We start from the raw sequence: 24,650 nt of genomic DNA on the forward strand, positions 1-24,650 counted from the left end.
AGCCCCCCTAAGAAATAAACAAATCAAAGCTAATTCTGCCCCATGGCTGACCAAAGAAACTAAACTAATTATGCGTCACAGAGAGAAATCCTGGAAGCTCTATCAGAAAACTAAACTGTCCTCTGCCTTGCTCCAATACACCCAACTCCGCAACCAAGTAAAAAAACTTACCAAGGACAAAAAAACTACTATAATAAACTTCAGTCCAACAACAATAAGAACCCAAAACAATTCTGGAACTCTGTCAACTCACTTCTCCATCCCGGATCGCGGAACAATCCCTGCCCTGACCCTAATCTGACAGTGAACCGAGCTCCCATTTCAACACCTTCTTTACTGAATCTATAGCTAAGCTAACTAAAACATTCCCAAATAAGAACCCACCTAACTCCCTCTTCACAACGCCCAACAACCCAAACAACAATCCCCTTCATTTCCACCATTTTTATAAAAAAGCTTCTATCCAAGCTAAAGCCATGCTCTAATTGCCCCTGACAACATTCCCTCCTCCTTCCTCAAACATGCAGCTGAAGGTATTGCTCTCCCAATTAATATTCTGATTAATAGATCCTTAAATGAGTAGTTTGTACCGAAACTCTGGTGTTCAGCCTACATTCTACCTCTTCACAAAGGAGGCAAAAACACCACTATTTCTAACTTCTGCCCCATCGCCCTACTCTCTCCAATATCTAAAAGTCTAGAAAAAAGTGTGCGCGCACCCCCAACTTTTACCTTATCTAATTCAGAATCACCTCCTAACACCCACCCAGCATGGCTTCCGTCCTGGCCACAGTACCATAACTGCCTTCCTAGAAACTCTCAATCAAGTACGAGACTCTGGACTCATTGTATCCACAGTACTGCTAGATCTTTCGAAAGCCTTTGACACCATCTCCCATAATCACCTTCATCATCTGACTAACCTCAATCTCTCCCCTAATACTCTATCCTGGTTCTCCAGTTACCTATCTGACAGATCTCAAGCTGTCAAATGGAAGAACTCCTCCTCTTCTTTCTTGCCTACACCTACTGGCATTCCTCAGGGGTCCATCCTTGGACCCATGCTTTTCAACATTTTTATAAATAACCTTCACACCATCATCCCAGACACCACGGTCATCCAATACGCTGATGACTCTACCTTGGTCTGTTTCGCCCCAAACTTTCCTGAACTACTGACCAAAACTCAATTAGCCTTTTCCACTACAGAGAACTGGATCCAACAAAACCACCTTTAACTCAACTCCAATAAATCTTAAAATACTAATTTTCCTCCCCTCCAAGGTTTCCTCCTTGGACAAAAACACTTTCAATGTCCTAAGCCAAACTAACACTGCCACTGAAGTGGTCCCCTCTGTAAAACTCCTTGGCATTACCATAGATGAACACCTCAAATTCGATCTTCACATACAACAAAACAAAGAAAACCCACCAAAAGCTAGGTATGCTATATAGAAACAATCATTTTCTTTCCAACTCCTCTAGGCATACCCTGGCAATCACTTCCCTTCTATATGGAGCCCCTCTTCTAACCAATTTGTCTGTTACCAACACCTCTAAGCTTGCTATAAGATCTCTAAATTTGCCACCAAATCCAAAACATCAACTCTCCACTGCCTCAGCCTACAATCTCTGAACTGGTTAGAACTCCCTAACCACCTAGACTATCTGCAACTAACCACCGCTCACAAACTAATATTCTCCCCTGATAAATGCCCAGCCTTAAAGAACATCCTTCCTCCATACATCTCTAACAGATCACTGAGATCTGAACACCAAAACCTAATCTCCATTCTCAAACCCAAATGTCCCGCTGGTCAGCTTCTACTTTTCTTCTCTCTACGTAAAAAATGGAACTCTCTGCCTCCTTCTCTTAGGACCATACCCAACACTGAATCCTTCAAGACCCAACTTTTCTGTCACCTATCTTCCAAATGGAAATGCTCCTGCTTTCACCCCACATAAATTCTAGGGATTCCCCACTAAGCTCTCCTTACTCCCCAACTCCACTATACTCTACTTATTCTTATTGCTCCAAAGAACCAGAACTAGCACACTTTAATTGACTCCAAGCATGTAAATATTGTAATCTGAAAAAAAAAATTCTGTTGTTAAACTGTCTCAATGTATACTACACTTTGCAATTCTTGAATGTATGAATCCTACTCTTGCATTTCACTTTGTAACCTTTGTTTTTTGCAATCTATATTGTATTGTATTTCACTTTGTAACATTTATTTGCATTTTGCAACCTTTATTGTATTACATTGTTCATGGAGCTTTTCTCTCCAGGCCTCCACTGAAAATGGGCACTTCTTGGCCCAGTGGACTTCCCTGGTAATCAAACGGATAATAAATAAATAATAATGAAGCCTGACTAGTGACGGAACTGGAGTAGCCATGCTGTCAGTTTGAGTGTGTGGAGACTGGGGTGAAGAGAACCTGACATGTGTGTCAAGAGGTCCGGCACTGGGTCCAGAGTCCATGGATAGTCTAACAGGTGAGGCTCGAGAAAAGGAAACCAAATCTGACAAGGCCAGTGAGGAGTGATGAGAATCATCTTGCTTCCCAACAACACTGCTTTCTGTATGACCTTGGGAATGAGAGGAAAAGCATAAAGGAGTCCCGGGGCCAATCGTGGACGAGTGCATCTCTTGGAGACTCTCCCGGAGGAGGGATGAGGGAGAAAAAGGTGCTGCATTTGGTGTTGATGGGGCTGGCAAAGAGATCGCAGCAGGGTTGTCCCCACTTGTGGAAGATCAGATGGGCTACTTTCTGGTTAGAGGACCATTAATGAGGTAACAATATTGCCTTGCTTAGCTTGTCCGCTATCACGTTGGAAGTCCCTGGGATGTGCACTGCAATGAGAAAGCGTTGGGAAGAAATTGCCCAATTCCAAACTTGCAGGGCCTCTCAACATAAAAGGTATGATCTGGTCCCCCCTTGTTTAGATACCAAACCACAGAGATGCTGTCAATCTGGAGAGCTATCATCCCTAGAGGGAGAAAGTCGTGAAGTGCTTGTAACGCTAGAAGCACTGCTGTCATCTCTAGGACATTGATATGCAGATGGGCCTCCTGATCTTGCCATGTGCCTTGAACAGTCCTGCCAAGATAATGCCCCCCCACCCTATCTGGGAGGCATCCGTGGTCACAGTGGCAATGGGTTGGTGCGGTACAAAGTGAGTCCCTGTGGTAAGATGACCTGGCTGAATCCACCAGCGTAGATCCTTTTTACAAGAATCTGTAATCCGTATCTGGTGATGCAGAGGCAACTGCTGAAAAGACCTCTGGGGTGACAGGAGCCATTGGAGTATCCTCATATGTAGTCTTGCTAAAGGTACCAAAGTTATGATAGATGCCATAGTTAAAATAAGCTGCACCACCACCTTCGCTTTGACTCTTCGAAGGGGAAGTATCCTTTAAATTTGCTGCTCAAGATTCTGTATTCTGTCTGTAGGTAGTCTGGCTATCGGACACCATGTCTGTTTGCTCCTATAAATGTTAGATTGACTGGGCAAAGTTGAGGATTTTTCCAGTTTATAGATATTCCCAACTGGGAACAGAACTTGATTGTGGAATCTCTCGATTGAACTAGACCTGGTGGTGTCTGTCAGGAGCCAATCATCCAGGTATGGAAAGACTTGGATTCCCTGACGCCTCAAATGAGCTGTCATTACTGCCATGCACTTGGTGAACACCCAGGGGCCTGTGGTGAGACCAAAGGGCAGCACCCAAAATTGGTAATGATTGGCTCCCAGCCAGAAGTGTAGGTAGCTCCTTGATGCTTTGTCCATCATTATGTGGTAGTAGGCATCCTGGATATCTATTGAGCACATCCAACTGTCTTTCCCTAACAGAGGGAGTATGGACTGTAGAGTGATTATTCGGAACTTGACTTCTTTACATACTCGTTTAACCTGCTGAAGTCCAAGATGGGTCTCCAGTTCTTTTTGGAACTAAAAAGAACCTGGAGTATGTTCCGAATCCTGCCTAGTCTGCTGGGACCTTTTGGATGACTTTAATAGCAGCTCTTCTATCTCTATAGCCGCTTGATCCCTGTGATTGGGTGGTACATCTGGGATCCTTTTGGGAGGTTGAGGTGGAAGGGAAAAGGGTATAGAGTAACCTCTGGTGATAATGTCTTGTGCCCACTTGTCTTGAGTGAGATTTAGCCAGGCTTCTGGGTACAAGGACAGACGACCCCCGACCGGCTCCAGAGATGCACAGTCGGGTTCCATATCAGGAACGCCGATAGGGAGGGTCACGAAAGGAATAGTGACCTCCCTGATTTTGTGGGCCTCCCCTGTTACTAGGGTGAAGTCTGCTATTATCTCCTCCTCCCCTGCCTCTGAAGGAGGAACCACCCTGTGTACCCTGGAAAGGTCTCTGTGATTTCTTGAACCACATTTTTCCGCTCTTCTGACCTTTAGGGTAAGGTCTAGAAAGAATGGTAAAACAGACTCCCATGGCAGAGTCTTTCCTTCCTGTTCACACCTGGTGAGGGTATCTTTCACCTTAGGCCCAAAAAGAGAGGATCCGTCCACGACGGTATTGTTGAATGTAGACTTGAAAGGCTCAGCAAAGTTGCATAGACGCATCCAGGAATGTCTCTCCTTAAGGAGACTCCTGAACCCGCCACCATCAGATGCATACCAGATCAGCCACATGGAGGAGTTAACAATGGATGTGAGAGTAGCCAACTGAGCAGACACTGTAGATGGGACTGCTTCAGTAGAGGTACCTGAAGAGCATTTCCTAACTCCTTTAGGAGATCTCTTTGAAGTCTCATAAAATGTGATAGTTCAGCGATCGGAGTGTAAAAGCCGCTGAAGAGAAGATATGCTTCCCGTACCCATCCATCGTTCGTGATTCCTTATTGGGTGGATGGATAGAAGAAGTCTATGCTAGCTGCTCCTTAGTGGCCGCCGCCACCACCACGGCATCAACAGGTAAGCCCTTGGATAAAAATTTTGTCTTTAGGGGCGGAAAGAAACTTATTCGGCCTCCTGGGAACTGGTTCCACGGCATCAGGAGTCTGCCATGCTTTCTGACTCAAGATCCAATAATTCATCAAATAGAGGAGACACCCATGAAGCTGAGGGTTGAGACCCGAAAGCCTTCAAGTACACTGACTCCTCATCGGACAGGGTAACTGTGAGCCAGCCGCCTCTCTGCCAGAGGATCTCCAAAATGTCTGCAAAGGAGACATCTTCAGAGGACGATTTAGGGGACCCTTCCGACTCGAGGTCAGTGTCAGAGACTCACAGGAGTCTACATGCTTCCTCTTACATGATCTCTTCTGAGGGAGCTCCTCAGCGGGATCCTCTGGGGAGGACCCTCAGCGGGATCCTCTGGGGTGGTCTCGGAAGATAAAGGGCCACCCAAATGGGGGTCCTGAGGCTGTGGGTCTCTGCCATCCCAGGGAAGAGAGGATGCTGAGACTGTAGTCGGCACTTGGAGTATAGCATCAGTACTTCTACATGGGACGGATGAACTATCCAACTTGCTCCTCATCCTCACGAAGACAGATTCCTCCAGCTCTGAAGAGAGCATAGGTGCCAATGGCTCCAAAGGAATTGGCTCCGAGAACGATGTACGGTTCTAGCTCACTCGGGCTGATGCACCAAGAGGAAGACTCGGCACCGAATAGGTTTGGTTCCAAGTGTCCCCCTCGGGGCCTATCGAAAAGCTTCAGACTCGACACTTAGGACAGCACCGAGAGTGTCGGAGTGGAGCTCGGCTCTGAGACAACCACACAGGGTGTTGGAGCCGAGGACACCACTATAGTTGGTACTGGCAATATAGTCTCCAAGGGCCCAATCTGGCTTGGAGGAGGAAAGAGAGCAGGATCAGTAGCAGGTGTCGGCTCTGAGACAGAATGGTTCGGAGCCGATAAAAATTTTGGCAAGGCCAACGACTTGAGTCTGAGCACCACTCTCTCGATGTCCTTTTCAGATAAGTTCCTGGAGGATCATGTGGAAGACCTTGTTTTCTGCACTATAGGCAATTTTAGAATGGGGAGACAGGCGGAATGTCTGTAGACTGGCTCCGAGGAGGACTACTAGTGAACGGCACCAAAACACTTTGTGCCGATACTGCAGGGTCCGTGTCCGAAATCTCAATTGGACTTGAAGAATTAGAGCCGAAGAGACAGAGTCCAACTCCGATTTTGGTAACTTCTGTGGAGGTTCAGAGAGAGATGTTGAGGCTGGAGAAGGCCATTTAGAGGTCTTGCCCTTATCCTTTCTAGAAGACTGTGACCTAGCAGAGGAGGAGGAACTGGCTAGGTCTTCCTCGAAGGAAGGTTTTAACATGCCTTTTAAAATCAGCTTATTCTTCCATTCCTGGAGTACTCTAGGGCTAAAAGAATGACAAGAGACAGGTTTCTTGTAGATGTATGGTCCCTAAGCAGTACACACGGACGCTATGTCCATCGGTGATTGACATTTGTTGCGAACATTTAGTACACTTTTTAAACCCCGACTGTTTATGTTCTTTATGTTCCTTGGACATAATGGCAGTAGAGAAAAAAAAACACACACACGAGGAACTAGATCCTCTAACTTAAGCAGATCTAGCCCTAACACCCACAACAAAATTTAAAAGGTTTTACTAGGTTCTCTAACTTAAACGAAAGAAAAAGGGGACAAACTAGCACCTCTAAGTTAAATGGTCTAGTCAAAAAAACACACTCACGGGAACCACACAAAACGGCCAACAGGCCCAAGAAACTTTTAAACAGCAATAAGTCAAATCTGGTTCAAGACACAAATTGGTAGTCACAATAAGACTGTCTGCAATCAGAAAAAAAAAACTACACAATAAGCAGTAATAATAATGAACTGAATCTCTTAGCCATGGCCAACCAAAAGAAGCTTCCGACTGAAGACGCGGCAAACGAGATCTGGGGAATGTGCTCATGCACCATGGGATACCTCCTAGCCATGAGCCAATTGGAAGTTTTCAGGCTTTCTAAGCAGCCAAGTTGGAGCAGAGGATCGTCTCCGAACCCACACGTAATAATGGAGGCGAGCGAGATAGACTACATAACATCAGAAATTTCAGAATCCTGATCAGAAGCATCATAAGCAAATTCAGTCCTAGATCTCAGAGAGGGAAGGTTGGCTTCCCCTGATTAAAGTAATAAGGTCTGCAGCCATTCTTATTTGTTTTTTTAGGCATATAGAGGCCTGACCATGCGGTCTGGGTGTCAGTTTTCTAGGCATGGTTCGAGTTTTAGGCCTTGAAGAAGATTGCGTCTGTTTAATATGCAAGTCAGTAGGCCTGAATACACCCTCAGATGCTGGTGCCTGCACAGCGGCTCCGGACCCATCCAAGGTGGAGACATCCGCAGGTTCCACAGTTGAAACATCTCACGGCATACCGGACTCCGAATGGGTCTCAGTAGAGGCCTGCGAATCTGAGATAGCAGGTAACAGGGGATGCGGAAGTGCCTCTGAGTACCGGCGAACTGGCGACTAGCTTAGAAGCGTCGTCAGCAGCTTTGGACCTAGGCGGTCCGTCTGTCTATCATTGCGTTTTTTCAGAATGTCGGTAGTCGGGTGGCTTACCAAAGACATATCTGGATAATTGAACCAGAGTACCAAAATATTTAGAAGCGTAACTATACAGACAATGAACAGTTAGTTGTTTAAGGCAAAAAGAGACAGCGAGGTACATCGTGGTCAGGGCCTAGGCAAGGAATACAGTACGAATGAAAATCTTTGAGGTATTTGCTTTCCACAAGACTTTTACTGACCGGTTTAGAGCAAGAAAAAGTTTCCCCAATGGGGTACTTGGCTTTAGTTGAAGACTTTGGTTCTGAAACTGGCACCTGCGAACTGCTTCTGCTTCCGGCACCTCACGTCAAGAAAGACATCGGCTGCATGCTTTATACCCGACTACCTGACATCAGAAGATGAGACAGCAACTGACGCAGGACCCAAGACTTTGATAATCATGCCGACTGAGGGCTACTGCAAGCAGATAACCCAGGTGTGATGACTGCAACAGTGAAACATGAAGAACATCTGCTCTCATCTCTAGGACACCGACATGCAATCTGATCTCCGAGGAAAACCATGCGCCCTGAACCATCTTTCCCTCGATATGCCCCCCACCATAATTGGGAAGTGCCAGTAGTCACTGTGGCCATGGGGGGAGGGTTTTTTCCCCAGATTGTCTGAATGAATCCAACATTGAAGATGTCTGCAAACCAGAGTCAATTTGATAGGAACAGATAATTGTTGGTAAAGAATAGACCACTGAATATCCAAAATCCATTGGAAAATTCGCATAAAGAACCTTGCTATGGGCACTAAGAAAATGGCAGCTAAAGCCAAGGGAAAAGAATTTCCCACACTTGCTGTCTCAAGGAAGCTATGCAATAAGGAGTCAAAGAAGCTATCTGGTGCATTGTATCCAGGTACCACACAGCTGAATTCAAACCTCTGAACAGGGCAGAGGCTCGATTTGTCAAGGTTTATGGCAATACCCAGGTAGCTGAAGATCTGGAACAAATGGTCCCTAGCCTGAAGGGGTTGATGTTGGGATGGAGCAGTGAGAAGCCAGTCATCCAAATATGGAAACACCTGGAATCCTTTCAGCCTCAGGTGAGCCGATAGTAATGCCATACATTTGGTAAACACCCTGGGGGCTGTGGTGAGTCCAAAGGGCAGAGCTTTGAAGGTTAATGACTGGCTCCCAGCCTGAAGCACAAATGACTTCTAGAGCATTTTTAGGCAATAGTGTATGTCCAGACGATCTATTGTGCACACTCAATTGTCCTTATGCAACAGAGGTAGAATGGGCTGAACCATAACCATCCAGAACTTGACTTCTTTCCATGTTTATTTAGACTGCTCAGATCTAGGATGTGTCTTAGTTCCCCCATTTTCTTTGGCATGAAAATGAAGGACTAAGCTCTGAATTCTCTTGGTCCAGTTGGGACCTCTTGGAGGACTCTTGCAGTAATTTTTGCATTTCCAGTGATGCATGCTACCTCTGACTGGGTGGTATGTCGAGGAGTCTTTTGTTCCACTGGAGATGGAAGGGAAAAAGGAATGCAATAACCTCTGGATATTTTGCTTCGTACCCAAGCATTTGTCAGATTGTTCCCTGGATCAATGACCCCCAACTGTCTCCAGAGATGGGCAGTTGGGAACACTTCTGGAGTGCTGATAGGGCTAGCTAGAGAAAGGTTCTCTGAAGCTCTATGCCCCCCCATGCCTCTGGGGTGGTGTCGACCATTGACACTTCATCTACCTCTGAAGGAAGAATCCCTGCACTGATCCTGGAGAGAAGTTTGAGATTTTTGAAACCAAAGTCTTCTTACCTTCTCACTGATTTCTAGAGAAAGCTCGTTGAGGAGTAGAAAACAATCCCAAAAGAGTCTTTCCTTCCTGCTCTCTGCAGGTGTCTCTCTGAAGGATGGCCCAAACAAGGAGCCATTGAAAGGGGCACTGACAAAGGACACCTTAAAGGGTACTGCAGAGTCAAAGACTCACCCAGGCATGCCTTCTGACTGCAATACTTGAGCCAGTTGCCCTTAAGGTACCTGCCCCCGAATGAGAGATCAGCCACATGGAAGAGTTGGACAAAGAAGCAAGAGTAGCCAATTGGGAAGTTACTTTCTTGAACTTTGTTAGTCACGGTCACTGCAAGAGTTGGACAGATCTTGACCAAATCTCTCTACAAACGAATAAAATGGGCCAACTAATTAACGATTTCAGTGCAAAAGTAGCAGAGGCGTAAATGCACTTACCAAACCGGTCCATTGCTAGAGACTCCCTGTCTGGAGGATGGTCAGTGGAGCTCTGTTCGGTTAGCTCCTTCTTGGCGGCTGCTACAACAATGACACCCTTGGACGAAAGAAGGCTCATCTTTATGGGGGGGGGGGACCAGAAATCTGGGCATTTGGGGATTGGCTCAATAGTTTCCAGCTCCTTCCAAGCCCAGCGGGCAACTAAGTCAATAAGGTCATTTGCTGGGTGAGGGGGGGTCAAAGATGTAGACGGGCCTGCCCAGAAATCGAAGAACACAGACTCTTCAGAAGGTTGGGCGGACCCAGCCATCATTCTGCCTAAGGATCTCAAAGACCGTCACATCAGGTGGTGATCATGGGGAACCTTTTCCCTCATCAAAATCAAGGTCTTCTGCGAGTGACTCCACTGGACAGTCAGTGTGCCTCCCTTTGCATGCTTCTGAACAACCTCCTCTGTGCAATGTTCAGGGGAGGTATCTGAAGGAGGGGCTTCCTCAGGGTGGAAGAACATGGAGGCTCCTTTAGGCAGGTGGTCAAGATGAAGGTCTCAGCACCCAGATCCAGTGAAGGATGACTGGGAGGATCTGAGGCAAAAAGAGGTCAGATCTCAGAGAGCAGAAAAAGCCCACTTGACAATCTGGAAGGCCTATGGAAGAGGAGAAACTCCCTCCATCGCCTTCAAAGCAGATACAGAAGCATGGATGGGAATCACCCCAGATCAGTGGTCCTCAGACAGGATCACATCCATGCTGTCGAGGGCCGAAGCACTGAGAAGGGATGGGTTTGAAAAAGTCAGAACCAAATCCCTCCTCCCAGATCTGATGCAGATCTCTCAGATCAGAGACCCACTCTGATCTGAAGATCTCTGAGTAGAGCTAGTAAAGGTAGCTGTCAGGAGTCAGGAGGGAAGCTTCCTTGGATCCACAGCAGACTCTCCTGGGAACCTAAGATCCTGGTACTCCTAAGTCGGTTGAATCGAAGAATAGTAAATAAAGTAGTGGGAACCCTCACTGATCCGACTGAGGACGGAGCTGGCAATAACCCTATCTGGACACAAGTTTTGAGAAACTTCCACCTCATCCTGTCCATATCTACAGCCACTAGAGTCCTGGAGGAAGCAACTGAAGTAGATTGGGAGTGCCTGGACAGGGCTTGCAGCAGTTGAAAGAGCAGTGGTGGGGAAACTGTCCTAATGGCGAACTCTGGTGTTCAGGTCCAACACTCAGATCAAAGGTCTTTGGATCAGAGTCAGAAGTTGGGCTAGCAGAGGAAGTCACACGAGAGATGCCTGTTGGATCTGAAGGGCATTTTGGACTAGAGGCCTTGGCATTCTTGGCCGGAGGCTCCGAAGCTCTGGAAGTCTTATGGGAGCATTTTCTTGGCTCCGAAAGACCCAGTAAGGTTAGCTGACTGAGTCTGAGCCCCCTGATGAGGAGGATGAAGGCAATACACCTTTTAGAATAAGTTTGTTCCTGCAGCCAATGATAGCTCAGGGGTTGAATCCCTTTGCAAATATGGCAAGCTGACCACAGATGGTCTGGCCCTAAATGAGACACATTTACTGTTGTTGTCTTTTGGCTTTTCCCGGTTAGGGGTCGCCACAGCGGAACTCCGGTCCACTGATTGGCAGTAGATTTTCACGAACGCCAAGGTGCCAGCTAGACCTTCAACAAAGGCATGCCCATTTACGCATGTCTTTCGAACGGCCACCCATCCGCAGGGAGGACATGCGGACTCCACACAGAAGGCACTCCAGCCGAACGATTGAACAGAAAACTTGCTGTGAAGGCAGCACTACTGCTGCTGTGCAGGTCCAAATGAGGGATCTTATGCCCACATTCTGAACAGAGCTTTAAACCTGTAGGCCTATCAGACATCATACAGGAGAAAAAAATTTCAACTATGCCCAATAATGTACAGTTGTGTACACTTACCGTAAATGTAGATGTTACTGTATTCACTGTTGCAGTCATCACATTTGGGTTATTTGCTTGCAGTAGCCCTCAGTCAGCCTGATTAAAGTCTTGGGTCCTGTGTCGGTTGCTGTCTCATCTTCCATGACATCAGGTAGTCAGGGGAATAAAGCATGCAGCAGACGCCATTTTATCAGTTTTTCTTGCCCCAGATGTCAGGTGCCCCCATAATGGGAAGCAATTATATAAAAGGTTACACCTCCAACAAAAAGCAAATACACCAGAAAGCTTTACGCATAGTAAACAAGAATAGGAGGTATAGACAACAGAAGTCAGGGTGCTGGAGGGAGTGTAAAGTACAGCTGTGTACACTTACCATAAATGTAGATGTTAAGAGTGTTATTCACTGTTGCAGTCAACATATTTGGGTTATCTGCTTGCAGTAGTCCTCAGTTGGCCTGATTAAGAAAGTCTTGGGTCCTGAGTCAGTTGCTGTCTTCTTCTGTGACATCAGGGGTATAAAACATGCAGCCAATGCCATTGCATCAGTTTTTCTTGCCCCAGATGTCAGATGCCCCCTTAATGGGAAGCAGTAATATACATATACACACACACACACACACACACACATGTATATATATATATATATATATATATATATATATATATATATATATATATATATATATATATATATATATACACAAGAATATACCGCCAATAAAAAAAAAAGCAAATACACCAAAAAGCGTTTAAGCATAGTAAAGGAGAGTAGAGATATAGCCAAAGAAATCAGGGGGCTGGAGGGAGGGTAACCAGGACTGCAACAGTGAATACACTCTAACATCTACATTTATGGTAAGTGTACACAACTGTACTATGTTCTTCGTGTTTCACAGTTGCAGTCATCACATTTTGGTAGATTCCCAAAGCTAAGGATGGGAGGAGAAATTTAGACAGCATTAGGACCAGCTATAAGACCCTGCAAGACTGCAGTGGCAAAGCCAGCTCTGGATTTAGAGAAAATTAGCAAATGGTAATGCTTTGTGAAGGTATGTACAGAACTCCAGGTAGCAGCTTCTAGGATATCCCTGGTAGGGACACCTCTGAGAAAGGCTATAGACGTAAATGCAGCCCTGGTTGAATGGGGTCTGATCCCCTGTGGTATAGGTTTTCCATGCTGCTTACAGCAGAAATGAATGCAATGGCCTATCCATTTAGAAATGGTTTGCTTTGAAATGGCCTTCCCCTCTGCCCCTGCAGTAAATGCCACCAGCAGTTGTTCAGATTTCCTTTGAGGTTTAAGTCCTGCCCAAGTAAAATCTAAGTTGTCTGTGCACATCTAAGGAGTGCAGTATCCGTTCCCCTTTGTTCTGTGGATTAGGAAAGAAGGTTGGCAAATAAATGGACTGATTGAGAGCCACACTGGATACCACCTTGGGCATGAAGGAGGGACTGGTTCTGAGGGACACCCTGTCCACATGAAAGATGATGAAAGGCTCCACTGCCATAAGGGCCTGTAATTCAGATACCTTTCTTGCTGAAGTGATTGCTAAAAGGAAGGCTGTTTTCCAAGAAAGAATTTTAAATCTGCACTAGCACAGCTGGCTCGAAAGAAGGAAGAGTGAGTTTCTCTAATACAAAGAGAAGGTCCCAGGGCTAGAGTTGGGGCTCTCCTGGGTGGTCTTAAATTTCTGGCCCCTCTGAAGAACTGCCTGAGCAATGGATGAGAGAAGAGGGGAGGTTCTGTGTTATGAGCTGAAATGGCTGAGGCGTGAATTTTGATGTTGGAAAAAGAAAGTCCCTTGTGAAGCATCTCAGTCAAGTACTGAGAATCCGAGGTAAATTGGGCCCTGCTGTGCCCATCCCATGACACTGGCTCAAGGAACAGTCTTCAATTTTTCAGCATGGGATTTTCTAGGAATAGGCCTTGCCTCCACAATGACATCTATCACTTGCTTACTGAGGGATGGGAATGGTGAGATCAGGTAATTAGCCAGGCTACCAAGTTCAGGGTTTGAAGTTGTGGGTGCAGAATCTGGCCCTCCTGCTGAACAGCAGAGCAGGGGACTAAGGCAAGTGCCATGGTGCCAGCAGGGACGCTGTGCAAGAGGGGGTACCAGTGTTGGTGTGGCCAGTCTGGTGCAATCAGCATTGTCCTGTTTGATCTTTAGTACTACCCTAGAGAGGTGAGGCAGAGGAAAGGCATAAACTGATAAGTTTTTCCAGGTGAAGGACAGGGCATCCACTTTCCAAGCTTGTTTGTGGACAGTCCTTGTGCAGAATTTGTCCAATTAATAGTTCTGGGGGGAGGCAAACAAGCCCATCTCTGGGCTCCCCCATTTGTTTCTCAACATGTTGAATATCTTTGGTTCCATTTTCCACTCGTGTGGGTCCTTGAGATTTCCGCTTGGGTCATCTGCCAGTGTATTTAGCTTTCCTGGCAGGAATTGAGCCTGTAGGTGCACTTGGTAGCTCAATATTGTGTTCCACAGAGCCATAGCTAGCCTGCAGAGAGAGTATGAGTGGGTTCCCCCCTGCTTATGTACCACATAACAATTGTGTTGTCCGTCTTTACCAATAATTGCCCTGGAAGAAAGTGGTCCTTGAAGGCTGCATACTGTACAGCTAACATTTCTTTTTGATTGATATGCAGGTGCATTTGACTTTGGTTCCATTTGCCCTAAATGCACTGCCCTGCCAAGTGAGCCCCCCCCATGCATAGTCTGATGCATCTGTTAGGGTTTGAGCGGCAGGGGGTAGAGTGAATGTCAGTCCCTTGTTGTGGTGGCAGGCCTCTGCCCACCAAAGGAACTATCTGTAGACAAGGTAGGATAGGAATAATATATTCTAGATCCTTAGAATGTTGACACTATAGGCTTTTTAGATACCATTGTACTTTCCTCATATGCAGTCTTGCATATGGAAGTAGAAGTATGCAAGAGGCCATGAACCCCAAGGCTTGCAGTATTTGTCTTGCAGATAAGCAGGGTCTTTGTGGCCATAAGTTTGAAGTAAGCTGTCAATGTCCAGGTATGGGTATATTTGAATATTTCTTTGCCTGCAAAAATGCAATGACTGGAGCTAGGCATTGTGAATACCCTGGGCGCAGTAGATAAAACAAAGGGCAGTGCAGAGAACTGAGTGCATGGAGCCTGCTTTGAAGCATAGGTATCTTCTGCAAGATTCCCCGATTGGGATGTGCAGGTAGGCTCCCTTTAAATCCAGTGTTGCCAACCAAGCATCCTTGCCTAGCATAGGAAGCAAATGGTGAAGAGTTAGCATCTTGAATTTTGGGATCACCAAAAAAGTGTTTAGAATAGAGAGAATCATAATAGGACACCAGGAGTGGTCTTTTCTGGGCACCAGAAAAAGTCTAGAGTAGAAACCTTGCCGCCTTACCTCTTCTGGGACAGTTTGAATAGCCCCTATACTTGAGAGAACTTGCTTTTGGAGCCTCTGGCCAACTGTTTGTTTTGTTTTTTAAAGTGTGGAAGTGGAATCTGTATCCCTGGGAAACTATTTAAAACCCATTTGTCCTTGGTAATGAGTTCCCAGTTTTTTGCCTGCAATCTTTCCCCCCTAAAGGAGCAGTCAGTTGAGAAGAGCTTGGAAGTTTTAAAGTTTGAGACAGTTTACCATAAGGGGGAGGTCTTACTACCTGCTTTGGAAGTGGGAGCCCCTCACTGCTTAGTCCTGTGCGTACCTTGGGACTGAAGCCAGGGTGTTCTGCTGGGTCTGGGTTTGGACTGAAGGCCTGGAAGAGGCAGGAAAAGACCAATTCTTAGAGGGCCAATGCCCACTAGTTCTTGGAGGCTGCACTTGCAGGAAACCTAACAGTTTGCATAGATTTAGCCTTTTCCTCCATCTTTTTAAGTAGTACTACTGCTTTGTTGCCAAACAGGCGATCCTGTTTTAAGGGAGCATCCAAAAATTTAGCTTTAACATATGGCAAAGATTGCTCCTTAAGCCAAGCATGCCTTCTAAGTACATACTCAGTAACAGCAGCCCTACAAGATGCTTCTAGTGAATCAAAACCACACTGCAAAGTAGGTTTTCCAACTTGATCAGCAGAATGCATTAAATCCTTATTTACAGCACAGTTAGGAATCAACATAATTTTCTGTATAAGCAATCCAATAATGTGCTGCTGAAGGCCCTAATGGCCAAAGTTGCAGAAGTGTATACCTTCTTACCCCATCTACCCAGCGCCCTAGAATCTATCAGAGGGGGTAGGATTTTTGGCAGTTGTAGCCTTTATGCCCTTGGGTCCCTGTGAAATGGTCTCAGGATCCGCAGTAGGATTTTTAAAAAAGGAACTCGAGAGTTAGGAACCCTGTAATATCTATCTGGGTTTTCTGGGAGCAGGAGGCAAGGAGTCAGGGTGCCAAGCTAATCTCCATAAAGGCATCATCAATGTCCAGTACACAACGGATATCTAAAGGCATGTGTTGGGGCAGGAGTAAGAAATCCCTAAGCCTCTTTTTAGAATCGGAGTAATCCTGGCTTTCCCAGCAGAAATGCTCCCTAAGAGTATGCAAGGTTTCACCAAAAGAGAAATCCTCTGGAGGGGAAGCAGAGGGAATTGAGTCCTCTGCATCAGAATCCTCATAGGCAGATAAGGGTAAATCCTGGTCATAAATTTCAGAAGAATCATATCCAAATTCAGTCCTAGGTCTCAGAGGGGGAAGGTTGACTTCCCCTGATTAAAGTAAGGTCCTCAGCCATTCTTGTTTTTTAGGCATAGATGCCTGACCATGCGGTCTGGGCGTCTGTTTTCTAGGCATGAATAGAATTTTTCGGCCTTGAAGATGGCGTCTGTTTAATATGGGAGTCAGTAGGCCTGAATACACCCTCAGAAGCCGGAGCCGCTTCCGAACCCATTCAAGGTAGAGACATCCACAGGTTCCACAGTTGAAGCATCTCACGGCACACCGGACTCCAAATGGGTCTCAGTAGAAGCCTGCGAATCTGAAGTAGCAGGTATCAGGGGCTGCAAAAGCACCTCACCAAGTACCAGCGAACTGGCAACTAGCTTAGGAGAAGCCTCATCGGCAGCTTTGGAACTAGATGGCCTGTCTTTATCTTTGCGTTTTTTCGGAATGTCGGTAGTCAGGTGGCTTACTGAAGCCATATCTGGGTAATTGAACCAAGTACCGAAATATTTAGAAGCGTAAATATACAGATGACGAATAGTTTGTTGTTTAAATAAGGCACAAAACTGGTCAGGGCCTAGGCAAGGAATACAGTAGGAATGAAAATCTTTGAGGTATTTGCTTTATATAAGAAATACAATTATTGACTTTTACTGACATTGGTTAAGAGCAAGAAAAAGTTTCCCCAACGGGAAACTTAGTTTTAATTGAAGACTTTGGTTCTGTAACTCAAAAATGAAAATTTCAGGAGTTTGCCAACCGGCACTTGCGAACTGCTTCTGCTTTGGGCACCGCATGGCAAGAAAGACTGATAAAATGGCACCGGCTGCATGCTTTATACCCCTGATGTCATGGAAGATGAGACGGCAACCAACGCAGGACCCAAGACTTTGTTAAATCAGGCCGACTGAGGGCTACTGCAAGCAGATAACCCAAATGCGATGACTGCAACAGTGAAACACAAACATCTATAGGTTCAACACCAACTGCACACTACCACACATCACAGCAACTAAACTAGAACCTACAGATAAAGGTTATCCTCATGTGTAATTTTTTTTAATAAATAATTCACTCTAAAGGGAATAAAAAAAGAAAGCCGAAGGCAGAAATCCCAACCGTGTGAAGACAGAAGCAAGAAGGAAGGGTACACTATTATCCAACACTTGTGAAACCTGAAAGGGAGGGAAAGACTAAAGCAAAAGAATATAACAAGCCAAAACACTAGACTTATTGTCACCCAAGATAGATACCACAAATCCATGCTGTAATAGCCAGGTGGCAAACGAGATCTGAGGAAGCTACAAAGATGGTGGAGCATTATAGGTAGGAGGAGCTCGAGACTAGGATCCAAGTCTATGAAATGCAGCAGAGTTGGATTCGTAACCCAATACAGAGGAAAAATTAAAAGGACATCAGATCTATAGGTAAAATACCCTACCACATCATTGCTAGCTATAGGTCCCTCACCATGAACCAACAAAAGCACACCACCTACCTGGACTTACTGGCATCATCCACCAAACAGCCCAGCACCTTAGTCATGGCAGATTTTAACTATCCTTCCATCAACTGGGTGACATACATGAGCACAAACATGCTCACCCAGAGGTTCCTGAACTGTCAGTACAAATGCTCTGGAACAGATGGTCTGCACCCCTCAAAAGGGGCTTAAATGTCCTAGACATAGTACTCAACACTGGGGATCACTACACTCTGCCGTGTGATGCCCTCCCTGGTAAGGTTGGATCACAAATCAGTCTCGTTAAATGTATCTATGAAACTCGTCACAGCCAAAGGAGCAAAAAAAAAAAAAAAAAACCCAAAAAACATGGCCAAAGCAAACTACAGCCTACTAAGCGAGGATAAGTTTTAGAACCCCCCCCCAAATCACAGTCAAAAATAACTCCTATGCAGAGGTGTACACAAATCCACTGTATAAACATTTAAGCAACTGTATAGACTTGGCTGTACCTGACCAGATTAAAACCAGGTCCTACCAAAAAAACAAGCCACCCTGGTGGACCTAGAGCATAAACAGGTTACATAACAAACGAAACTGATGTCCAAAAACAAAAGGAAACTGACTCAGCAGAGAAAGAATTCCCTCCACAGCTTGAACAAGCAAATCAGAAATCTTGTAAAGTGCCCTAAAACTAATTAAGGAGCTAAAACTGCTACGTCCAAAATCTAAATGGGAATGCCCAGCTATGTGCTAAACAGGTAGAAGTTTCCAATCATACTATACCAAAATAAATTGCCAGCCTACTAGCTGACAGATTTGGTGCAAACTTAGCCCCCCCCCCGTTCCCACCAGCCATACTGCAAAGTATACCAAACAGGAGTCCTCTTGCCTAGTATCTTTAGATATCAAGGCATATCTGCACTCTCCAAGGCCAAAAACACTGCCTCAATGGGACCAGATAACATCCCAGGTTGCTTATAAAGCAATCTAAAACAGGTCCTAGCAACCACTTGGTGTTATCTCTAACCATAGCCTGAGAACCGGCTTTGTTCCAACAGAGTGGAGAACAGTAATCCCCTTGCACAAAGGGGGGGGGGGACATCTACAGACCCTGGAAACTATAGACTCATAAGTCTAACAAGCCTCATCTGCAAGGCCATGGAAAGAATCTTCATGGACCTTATCAAGGAGATAAGTGACCTTCAAACTCTAGACCCAACCCAGTATGACTTCGTTAAAGGTAGTTCACGGTTCATTAAGCCTAGAAAACTCATTTGGAGAAAGTCAACAGCCTTCCTTCACCTAGCCAAGGCTTTTGACACAACCCCCCCACTCAGATATTACTGAGAAACTCTACCAGCTGGGGATTAACCCTCATGTCACTAGATGGGCAGTTAATTGGCTCATCAACAGAACACCCTGCCAAAGCAGGTGACCTCACCCCTTACCAGCAGACCTGTCACCAGTGGAATACCACAAGGCTCTTTGCTGGGTCCTCTATGGTTTAGAATCACTGTCGATGGCTTACTACGTTCGCTGATGACTGCAAACTGGGTGCAATCAGAGTCCCCAATGATGTCAACATATTGTATAGTAGGGGTTAACAGACAAATGACTGCTGCCAAATACATGATCTAAAACTAAACACAAAAAAGTGCATTACCACTGCATTTGGGGAAGCGGAATACCCTGCCAGTTACAATTTTGATAGCACCGCCCCCAGTTCAAACCCAGTGGTACAAGACCTGGGAACACAAGTAGACCACCAAATTCCATAGTGGTAAGGAAAGTCTTCTACATTTCTAATCTCATAAGGGCACCATGTCCAAGTCTAAGGATGTTAGTACTCCACTGTACTCAGCCCTCAGACCATTGAGAGAGAGAACAGTGCTCCCTTTCGCGTGTACCTCACCACATACCTGCAGCAGTTGGAGAGACCACAGAGGTTTTTAACCAAGAAAATACAGGGCCTTCATGTCATGACTTACATGGATAGACTGAAAGCCCTGTCATGGTACTCTCATATAGGCTGCTGTCAGGCAATTTGTGTCTGGCCTACAGGGCAGTCTCTGACCCTACCGTAATGGATATGCTGCACACATCTGCAAGTCAAATGGCATGAGTCACTCACTCTAGGAATCGTAACCTAACCTGTAACATTAAGAGAACATGCTGGAGAGAGATCTCCTGGAGATTGGAAATTTATTCCAAAATAGCGACAAATTAACATGAAGCAGAACTCCTCATAGACTCTATTCAAGCATAACCCAGACAAATGGATGAGCAAGAAAAAAATTACCCTGGGGGTGGCACACATGCCCCCCTCATGGACAGAGGCAGTCTGTTTATCAGACTTGCTCTGCAAATTACATCCATCTAACCAAGGTCAAATTGAGGCAACTCAGGATTAACATGGCTAGGTTTGTAAGGACTTTAGGACTGCTAGCCTAGTAACTTCTTATGAAGCAAAGGCACAAAAGGACATTGAAAAATTTGGTGCAAACACCTTAGACATAAATCCAATAGGATATAGAAATAAGAGGCGCTAAGCAAATTTACTCAAAACCTTGAATTTTCTCTTCATCTGTCATGGCAGGCTGGGGTCACTTAAACCTTGTGAGCTGAAGTCCAACAATGAAGATAAGGACAGGCGAAGTACCAAAGTGCATCAAGGCATACGAGAAGGGTACTTGGCAGCCTATGAAAGTCTTAACTGTGCAGTGGTTCTAATGCTGGCCATCCTCATCAGAGGATGCACCTCACTGTACCAGACCAGAGTTCAATATCAGTGCCAGTCCTCTTTGATACTGCTACTGACAATACTGCAGAAATAGAGGGGTCAAAAAGATTCAAAACAACCTGGACAAAACATTCAATATACCACATTAAATTCAATGCAAAACACTGCTTCAGACGGGAAAACTTAGGCAGGGTGGGGCTGTATAACATAAAAGAGCTGACAAGGAAGTAGTAATAACTGAGAAAATCCCTCTAGGAACATTATAGGAAAACCAGACAAGTGAAATGAATACAATAGGCATCATCAACAACAACGAGGTTATTACTCTAGTAAGTCAAAAGGCAAGGTCTCATACTGAATACTGGGCAGAGATTGTGCACAGGCAAATAGTTGCATCTGTATGTACAATGAAGAATCCTCAGGCACATCAAGTGTGCTAGACGCTGATATTACAGTAAATGTAAGTACTCCTTGGGTATATGCATGATTAACATGTCTCTCTCTCTCTCTCTCTCTTGCAGACATACTTTGCTGTAAATTTACATGCTAATGTAGAACTTGCACGTGAACTCCCAATCTGCAAAAGGGAGCTTTCCGGCAGAGTATCTCTATGGTTATATAACTTTACAAATCTGCAGGACTACCAGCTATGCTGCACATCCTAATGGTAGGTGAAGGCAAAAATCAACATTCCCGACTGTTCTTTAGGTTGCTGCAGAACAGAATTCCAGAAAGTCTGACCACGTTATAACCTTTTAAACAAATGTTAGTCACATGGATAACTGATCCTCTAGACAGAAGTTTGAGTTACCTGCAATTTTAAGAAAATGTTAAATGCATGGTTCCAAGACATCCCCACTATGAAGAAGCTTGTGTTTTGTGCATTTAAAAATTAGTCAGTATGCAATATATGGCTCCCTTCCAAAAAGTGAATTTTGGAATTCAAGATGCTTCTGAAAACCACTGCCACGAGTATGTCTGAGGAAGTGTCAGCGGTGTGCATGTTTACAGGAATGTGTAGCATAGACCAAAATCAAAATAGGTTTTACTTGGATAAAGTGCACATTTTTGATGACTTGAATTCCAGAAACTGTATTAGTACACAGTGGGAACTTCATGGGCACTCAAGTCAGAAAAAGCCTCATTAATGCAGTAAAGAAAGTTATGTACTTACCTAGAATAACACAGGTACCAAGTTATGGTCATCATTCATCACCATAGGGTCTAGGATCAGAGCTGGATCAAAGGCTCTAGCTCCTCCTCCCATGTTGCGCTGCTGCCCTCTAACCCCCAGATCGAATTTGCCAATATTCCTAAAGGCTACTCCTACAAGTTCCAACTTCCTCCAAGATCAAAAATAGGTAGGGGGATAGCAGGTGTCAATCACCACAGGGCCACAGTCCCCAGCCACCACTTATTCTGTGAGGCCTCAAGGAAGGACATGCCGGAGTACTGTGCCAAAGCCAAAGGAAGCCCTGCTCCTAGAAATCAAATCCAACTTGTAATGAGGTATAAAGGTGTGAGGATTAGATCAAGTGGCCACATCTGTTAGTGGAAAAGGCCACAAAACAATGTGATGATTTGCATAGGACTGAAATTTTTTTTTTTTTTTCTTTTTCTTAAGTAGAACCGTAGCCATCAGTGAACATCCAAGGGGTGTAGGATATACTCCCCTCTGACAGGAATAGTTGGGGAAATACACTGGAAGCTGAATACATTGATTTAGGAGACAATTTGGAAGCAATCTTGGGCAAGGAGGAGGGGTTCGTCCTAAGAGATTCAGCCCTTGTGAAAAATCATGTAAGGCGCAGCAATGGTGACAGCTTGCAATTCTGAGACCCTCCTACCTGATGTAATAGCAAACAGAAAGGCAGTCTTCCATAACAGAAACTTGAAATTGCAGGAACTAGCAGGCTCAAAAGGGACTCCTAGTCAGAGACTGCAGAACCACTGTGTGGTCCCAAGGAGGAGAACGGTCCTTAATTGGTAGTCTAAACAGAAAAAAAAAAACCCTTTCATAAAAGCTTTACAAAACCTAGATGAAAAGGTAGACTCAGAGCTCTCATGAAAATTTGAAATCTCCAACTGATGCTTAATAGTGGAAAAACTTGTCCTCCCTTTTCTAAGCGGGAGCATGAACTAAAGTATATTTGAAAATGAAACAGAAAAGGGATCCAGATTCCTGCTATTAGCCCAGAAAGAAAACTTTTTCCACTTACTACTGTATTGCCTCAAGTGGAAAGTTTCTAGGAAGCCAGGAAAAAAGTTTTGTACTTACCATAACATTCCATGTTTGTTTTCCTTTCTCTCTCCTTCCGTCTTTCTGGTTGGGTTCGGAGCAGATGTCGGCTCCAACTCTGACACTTCGGAAGTTCGAAGAGTCCTTACTGACTCAAGGCTAACCCACTTATCCCAGCATGCATAGCAGTAGCTACCTAGATCTCGTTTGTGAGAACTAACTAGATAGGAAAATTATGAATTACCCAATAAGAGTTAAACAATAAAGGCTCCTTGTATCAACACCAGGACAACCATGGTGACAAGGAGAACACCAAAGGCTGAAAGCAAAGGAAACAGCCAGATCAGCCAAAAGGGAAATTCCTCTCAATCATCCAGGATGAGGGAAGGATGCAAGAAGGAAGGCGAGATAAAGAACAACAAACATGGAACGTTATGGTAAGAACACAACTTCTTTAGGTTATGTTGTCCATCTCGCCTTCCTTCTTTCTGGTTGGGACAGCGTCCCTTGCACCTAAATCCTGGGTGGCTCACTGGGAGAGACTTCAGAACCATGGAACCAAAGAATGCCCTACTCAGAGAGGCCATGTCCACTTTGTAATGAATAATGAAGGTATGGGGAGTAGCCCATGTTGCTGCCGCACAAATAGTATCTAAAGGAAGCTTAGCTCAAAAGGCTAGAACCTAGTGGAATGCCCCCTCACTTTTCCTGGGGCTGACAAATTCTGAGACTCAAACATTAATAATAGTATTTGATAGCCATTTTGAAAGAGTCACTTTGGAAACTGGTGAGCCTTGCTTGCTCGGAGAGGATACAAACAGCTGATCTGATTTTCTGATGTCCTTGGCGCTTTTGAAGATAAAAATCGTAACTGCCTGTGGACATCCAATTAATGTAATTTGTACTCTGCCTTGTTGCCATAATTTGGAAAGAAAATAGGAAACTCAATAGATTGATTCAAATTATAGTCCGAGCAGACTTTTGGTAAAAAGTAAGGATTAGTTCTAAGACGCACTATCTTTGTGAAAGATCATATAAGGCGGGCGGATGGAAAGTGCCTGTAACTCGGAAACCCGCCTAGCTGATGTAACAGCAATCAGGAAGAGGGTCTTCCATAACAACTTGAGGACAAGAAGTGGTTGGTTCAAAGGGAGGAAGGATCAGAGCAGCTAGTACCAAGTTTAAAATTCCAAGGATGGAGAGGTTCTCTGATTGAAGGTCTTAATAGTGTAGCACCATTCAAAAAGGCCTTGCATAACTTATGGGACATAACATTAGAACCTAGAAGGCCCACATGAAAATTAGAAATAGCAGCCAGTTGAACATGAACCGTATTTTGCAATTGGAGCTGTAAAGGGATCAATGTCACTTTGCTCGGCCCAAAAGGAGAACATCTTCCATTTACTAACGTAAAGTTTCCTAGTAGTTGGTTGAAACTAAAATAGGTTGAACCATAGGTGAGATATCAGGGAGCCTGGCTAGGATCAGAAGTGAAGAAACCAAGCTGTCAGCTTGAGAGTTTGAATTGTTGCCCTCCCAAATAACCTAAGACACATGACCTCTCTCTACCAATTCAAAAAACACCTCAAAGACCTATTAAAGTCCCAATGGCTCTGCCCCTGCTCTAATCCTGACTAATACTAAAACTTTCCTGGCCCACTAAAGTCCCTACAAAACCCACTAACCTAAGGTCTCAACTAATTCTAATGCTTTGTGTGCGAAGTGGGTACCAAGCCTTGGCGTAAGGTTTACTTCAAACAAAGTCCAAATTCCAGAAATAAGCGATGGAGCTCCAATGCATATAATTCAAACAAATTGGTGTTTATTAAGATTCAAACAAACAAAGTAATAAAAACAGATGAGCGCTTTCACT

Source organism: Protopterus annectens, chromosome 7.part0, assembly GCF_019279795.1.
Source record: "Protopterus annectens isolate FY-2018-M chromosome 7.part0, PAN1.0, whole genome shotgun sequence".
In the NCBI taxonomy this organism is placed as follows: Eukaryota; Metazoa; Chordata; order Ceratodontiformes; family Protopteridae; genus Protopterus; species Protopterus annectens.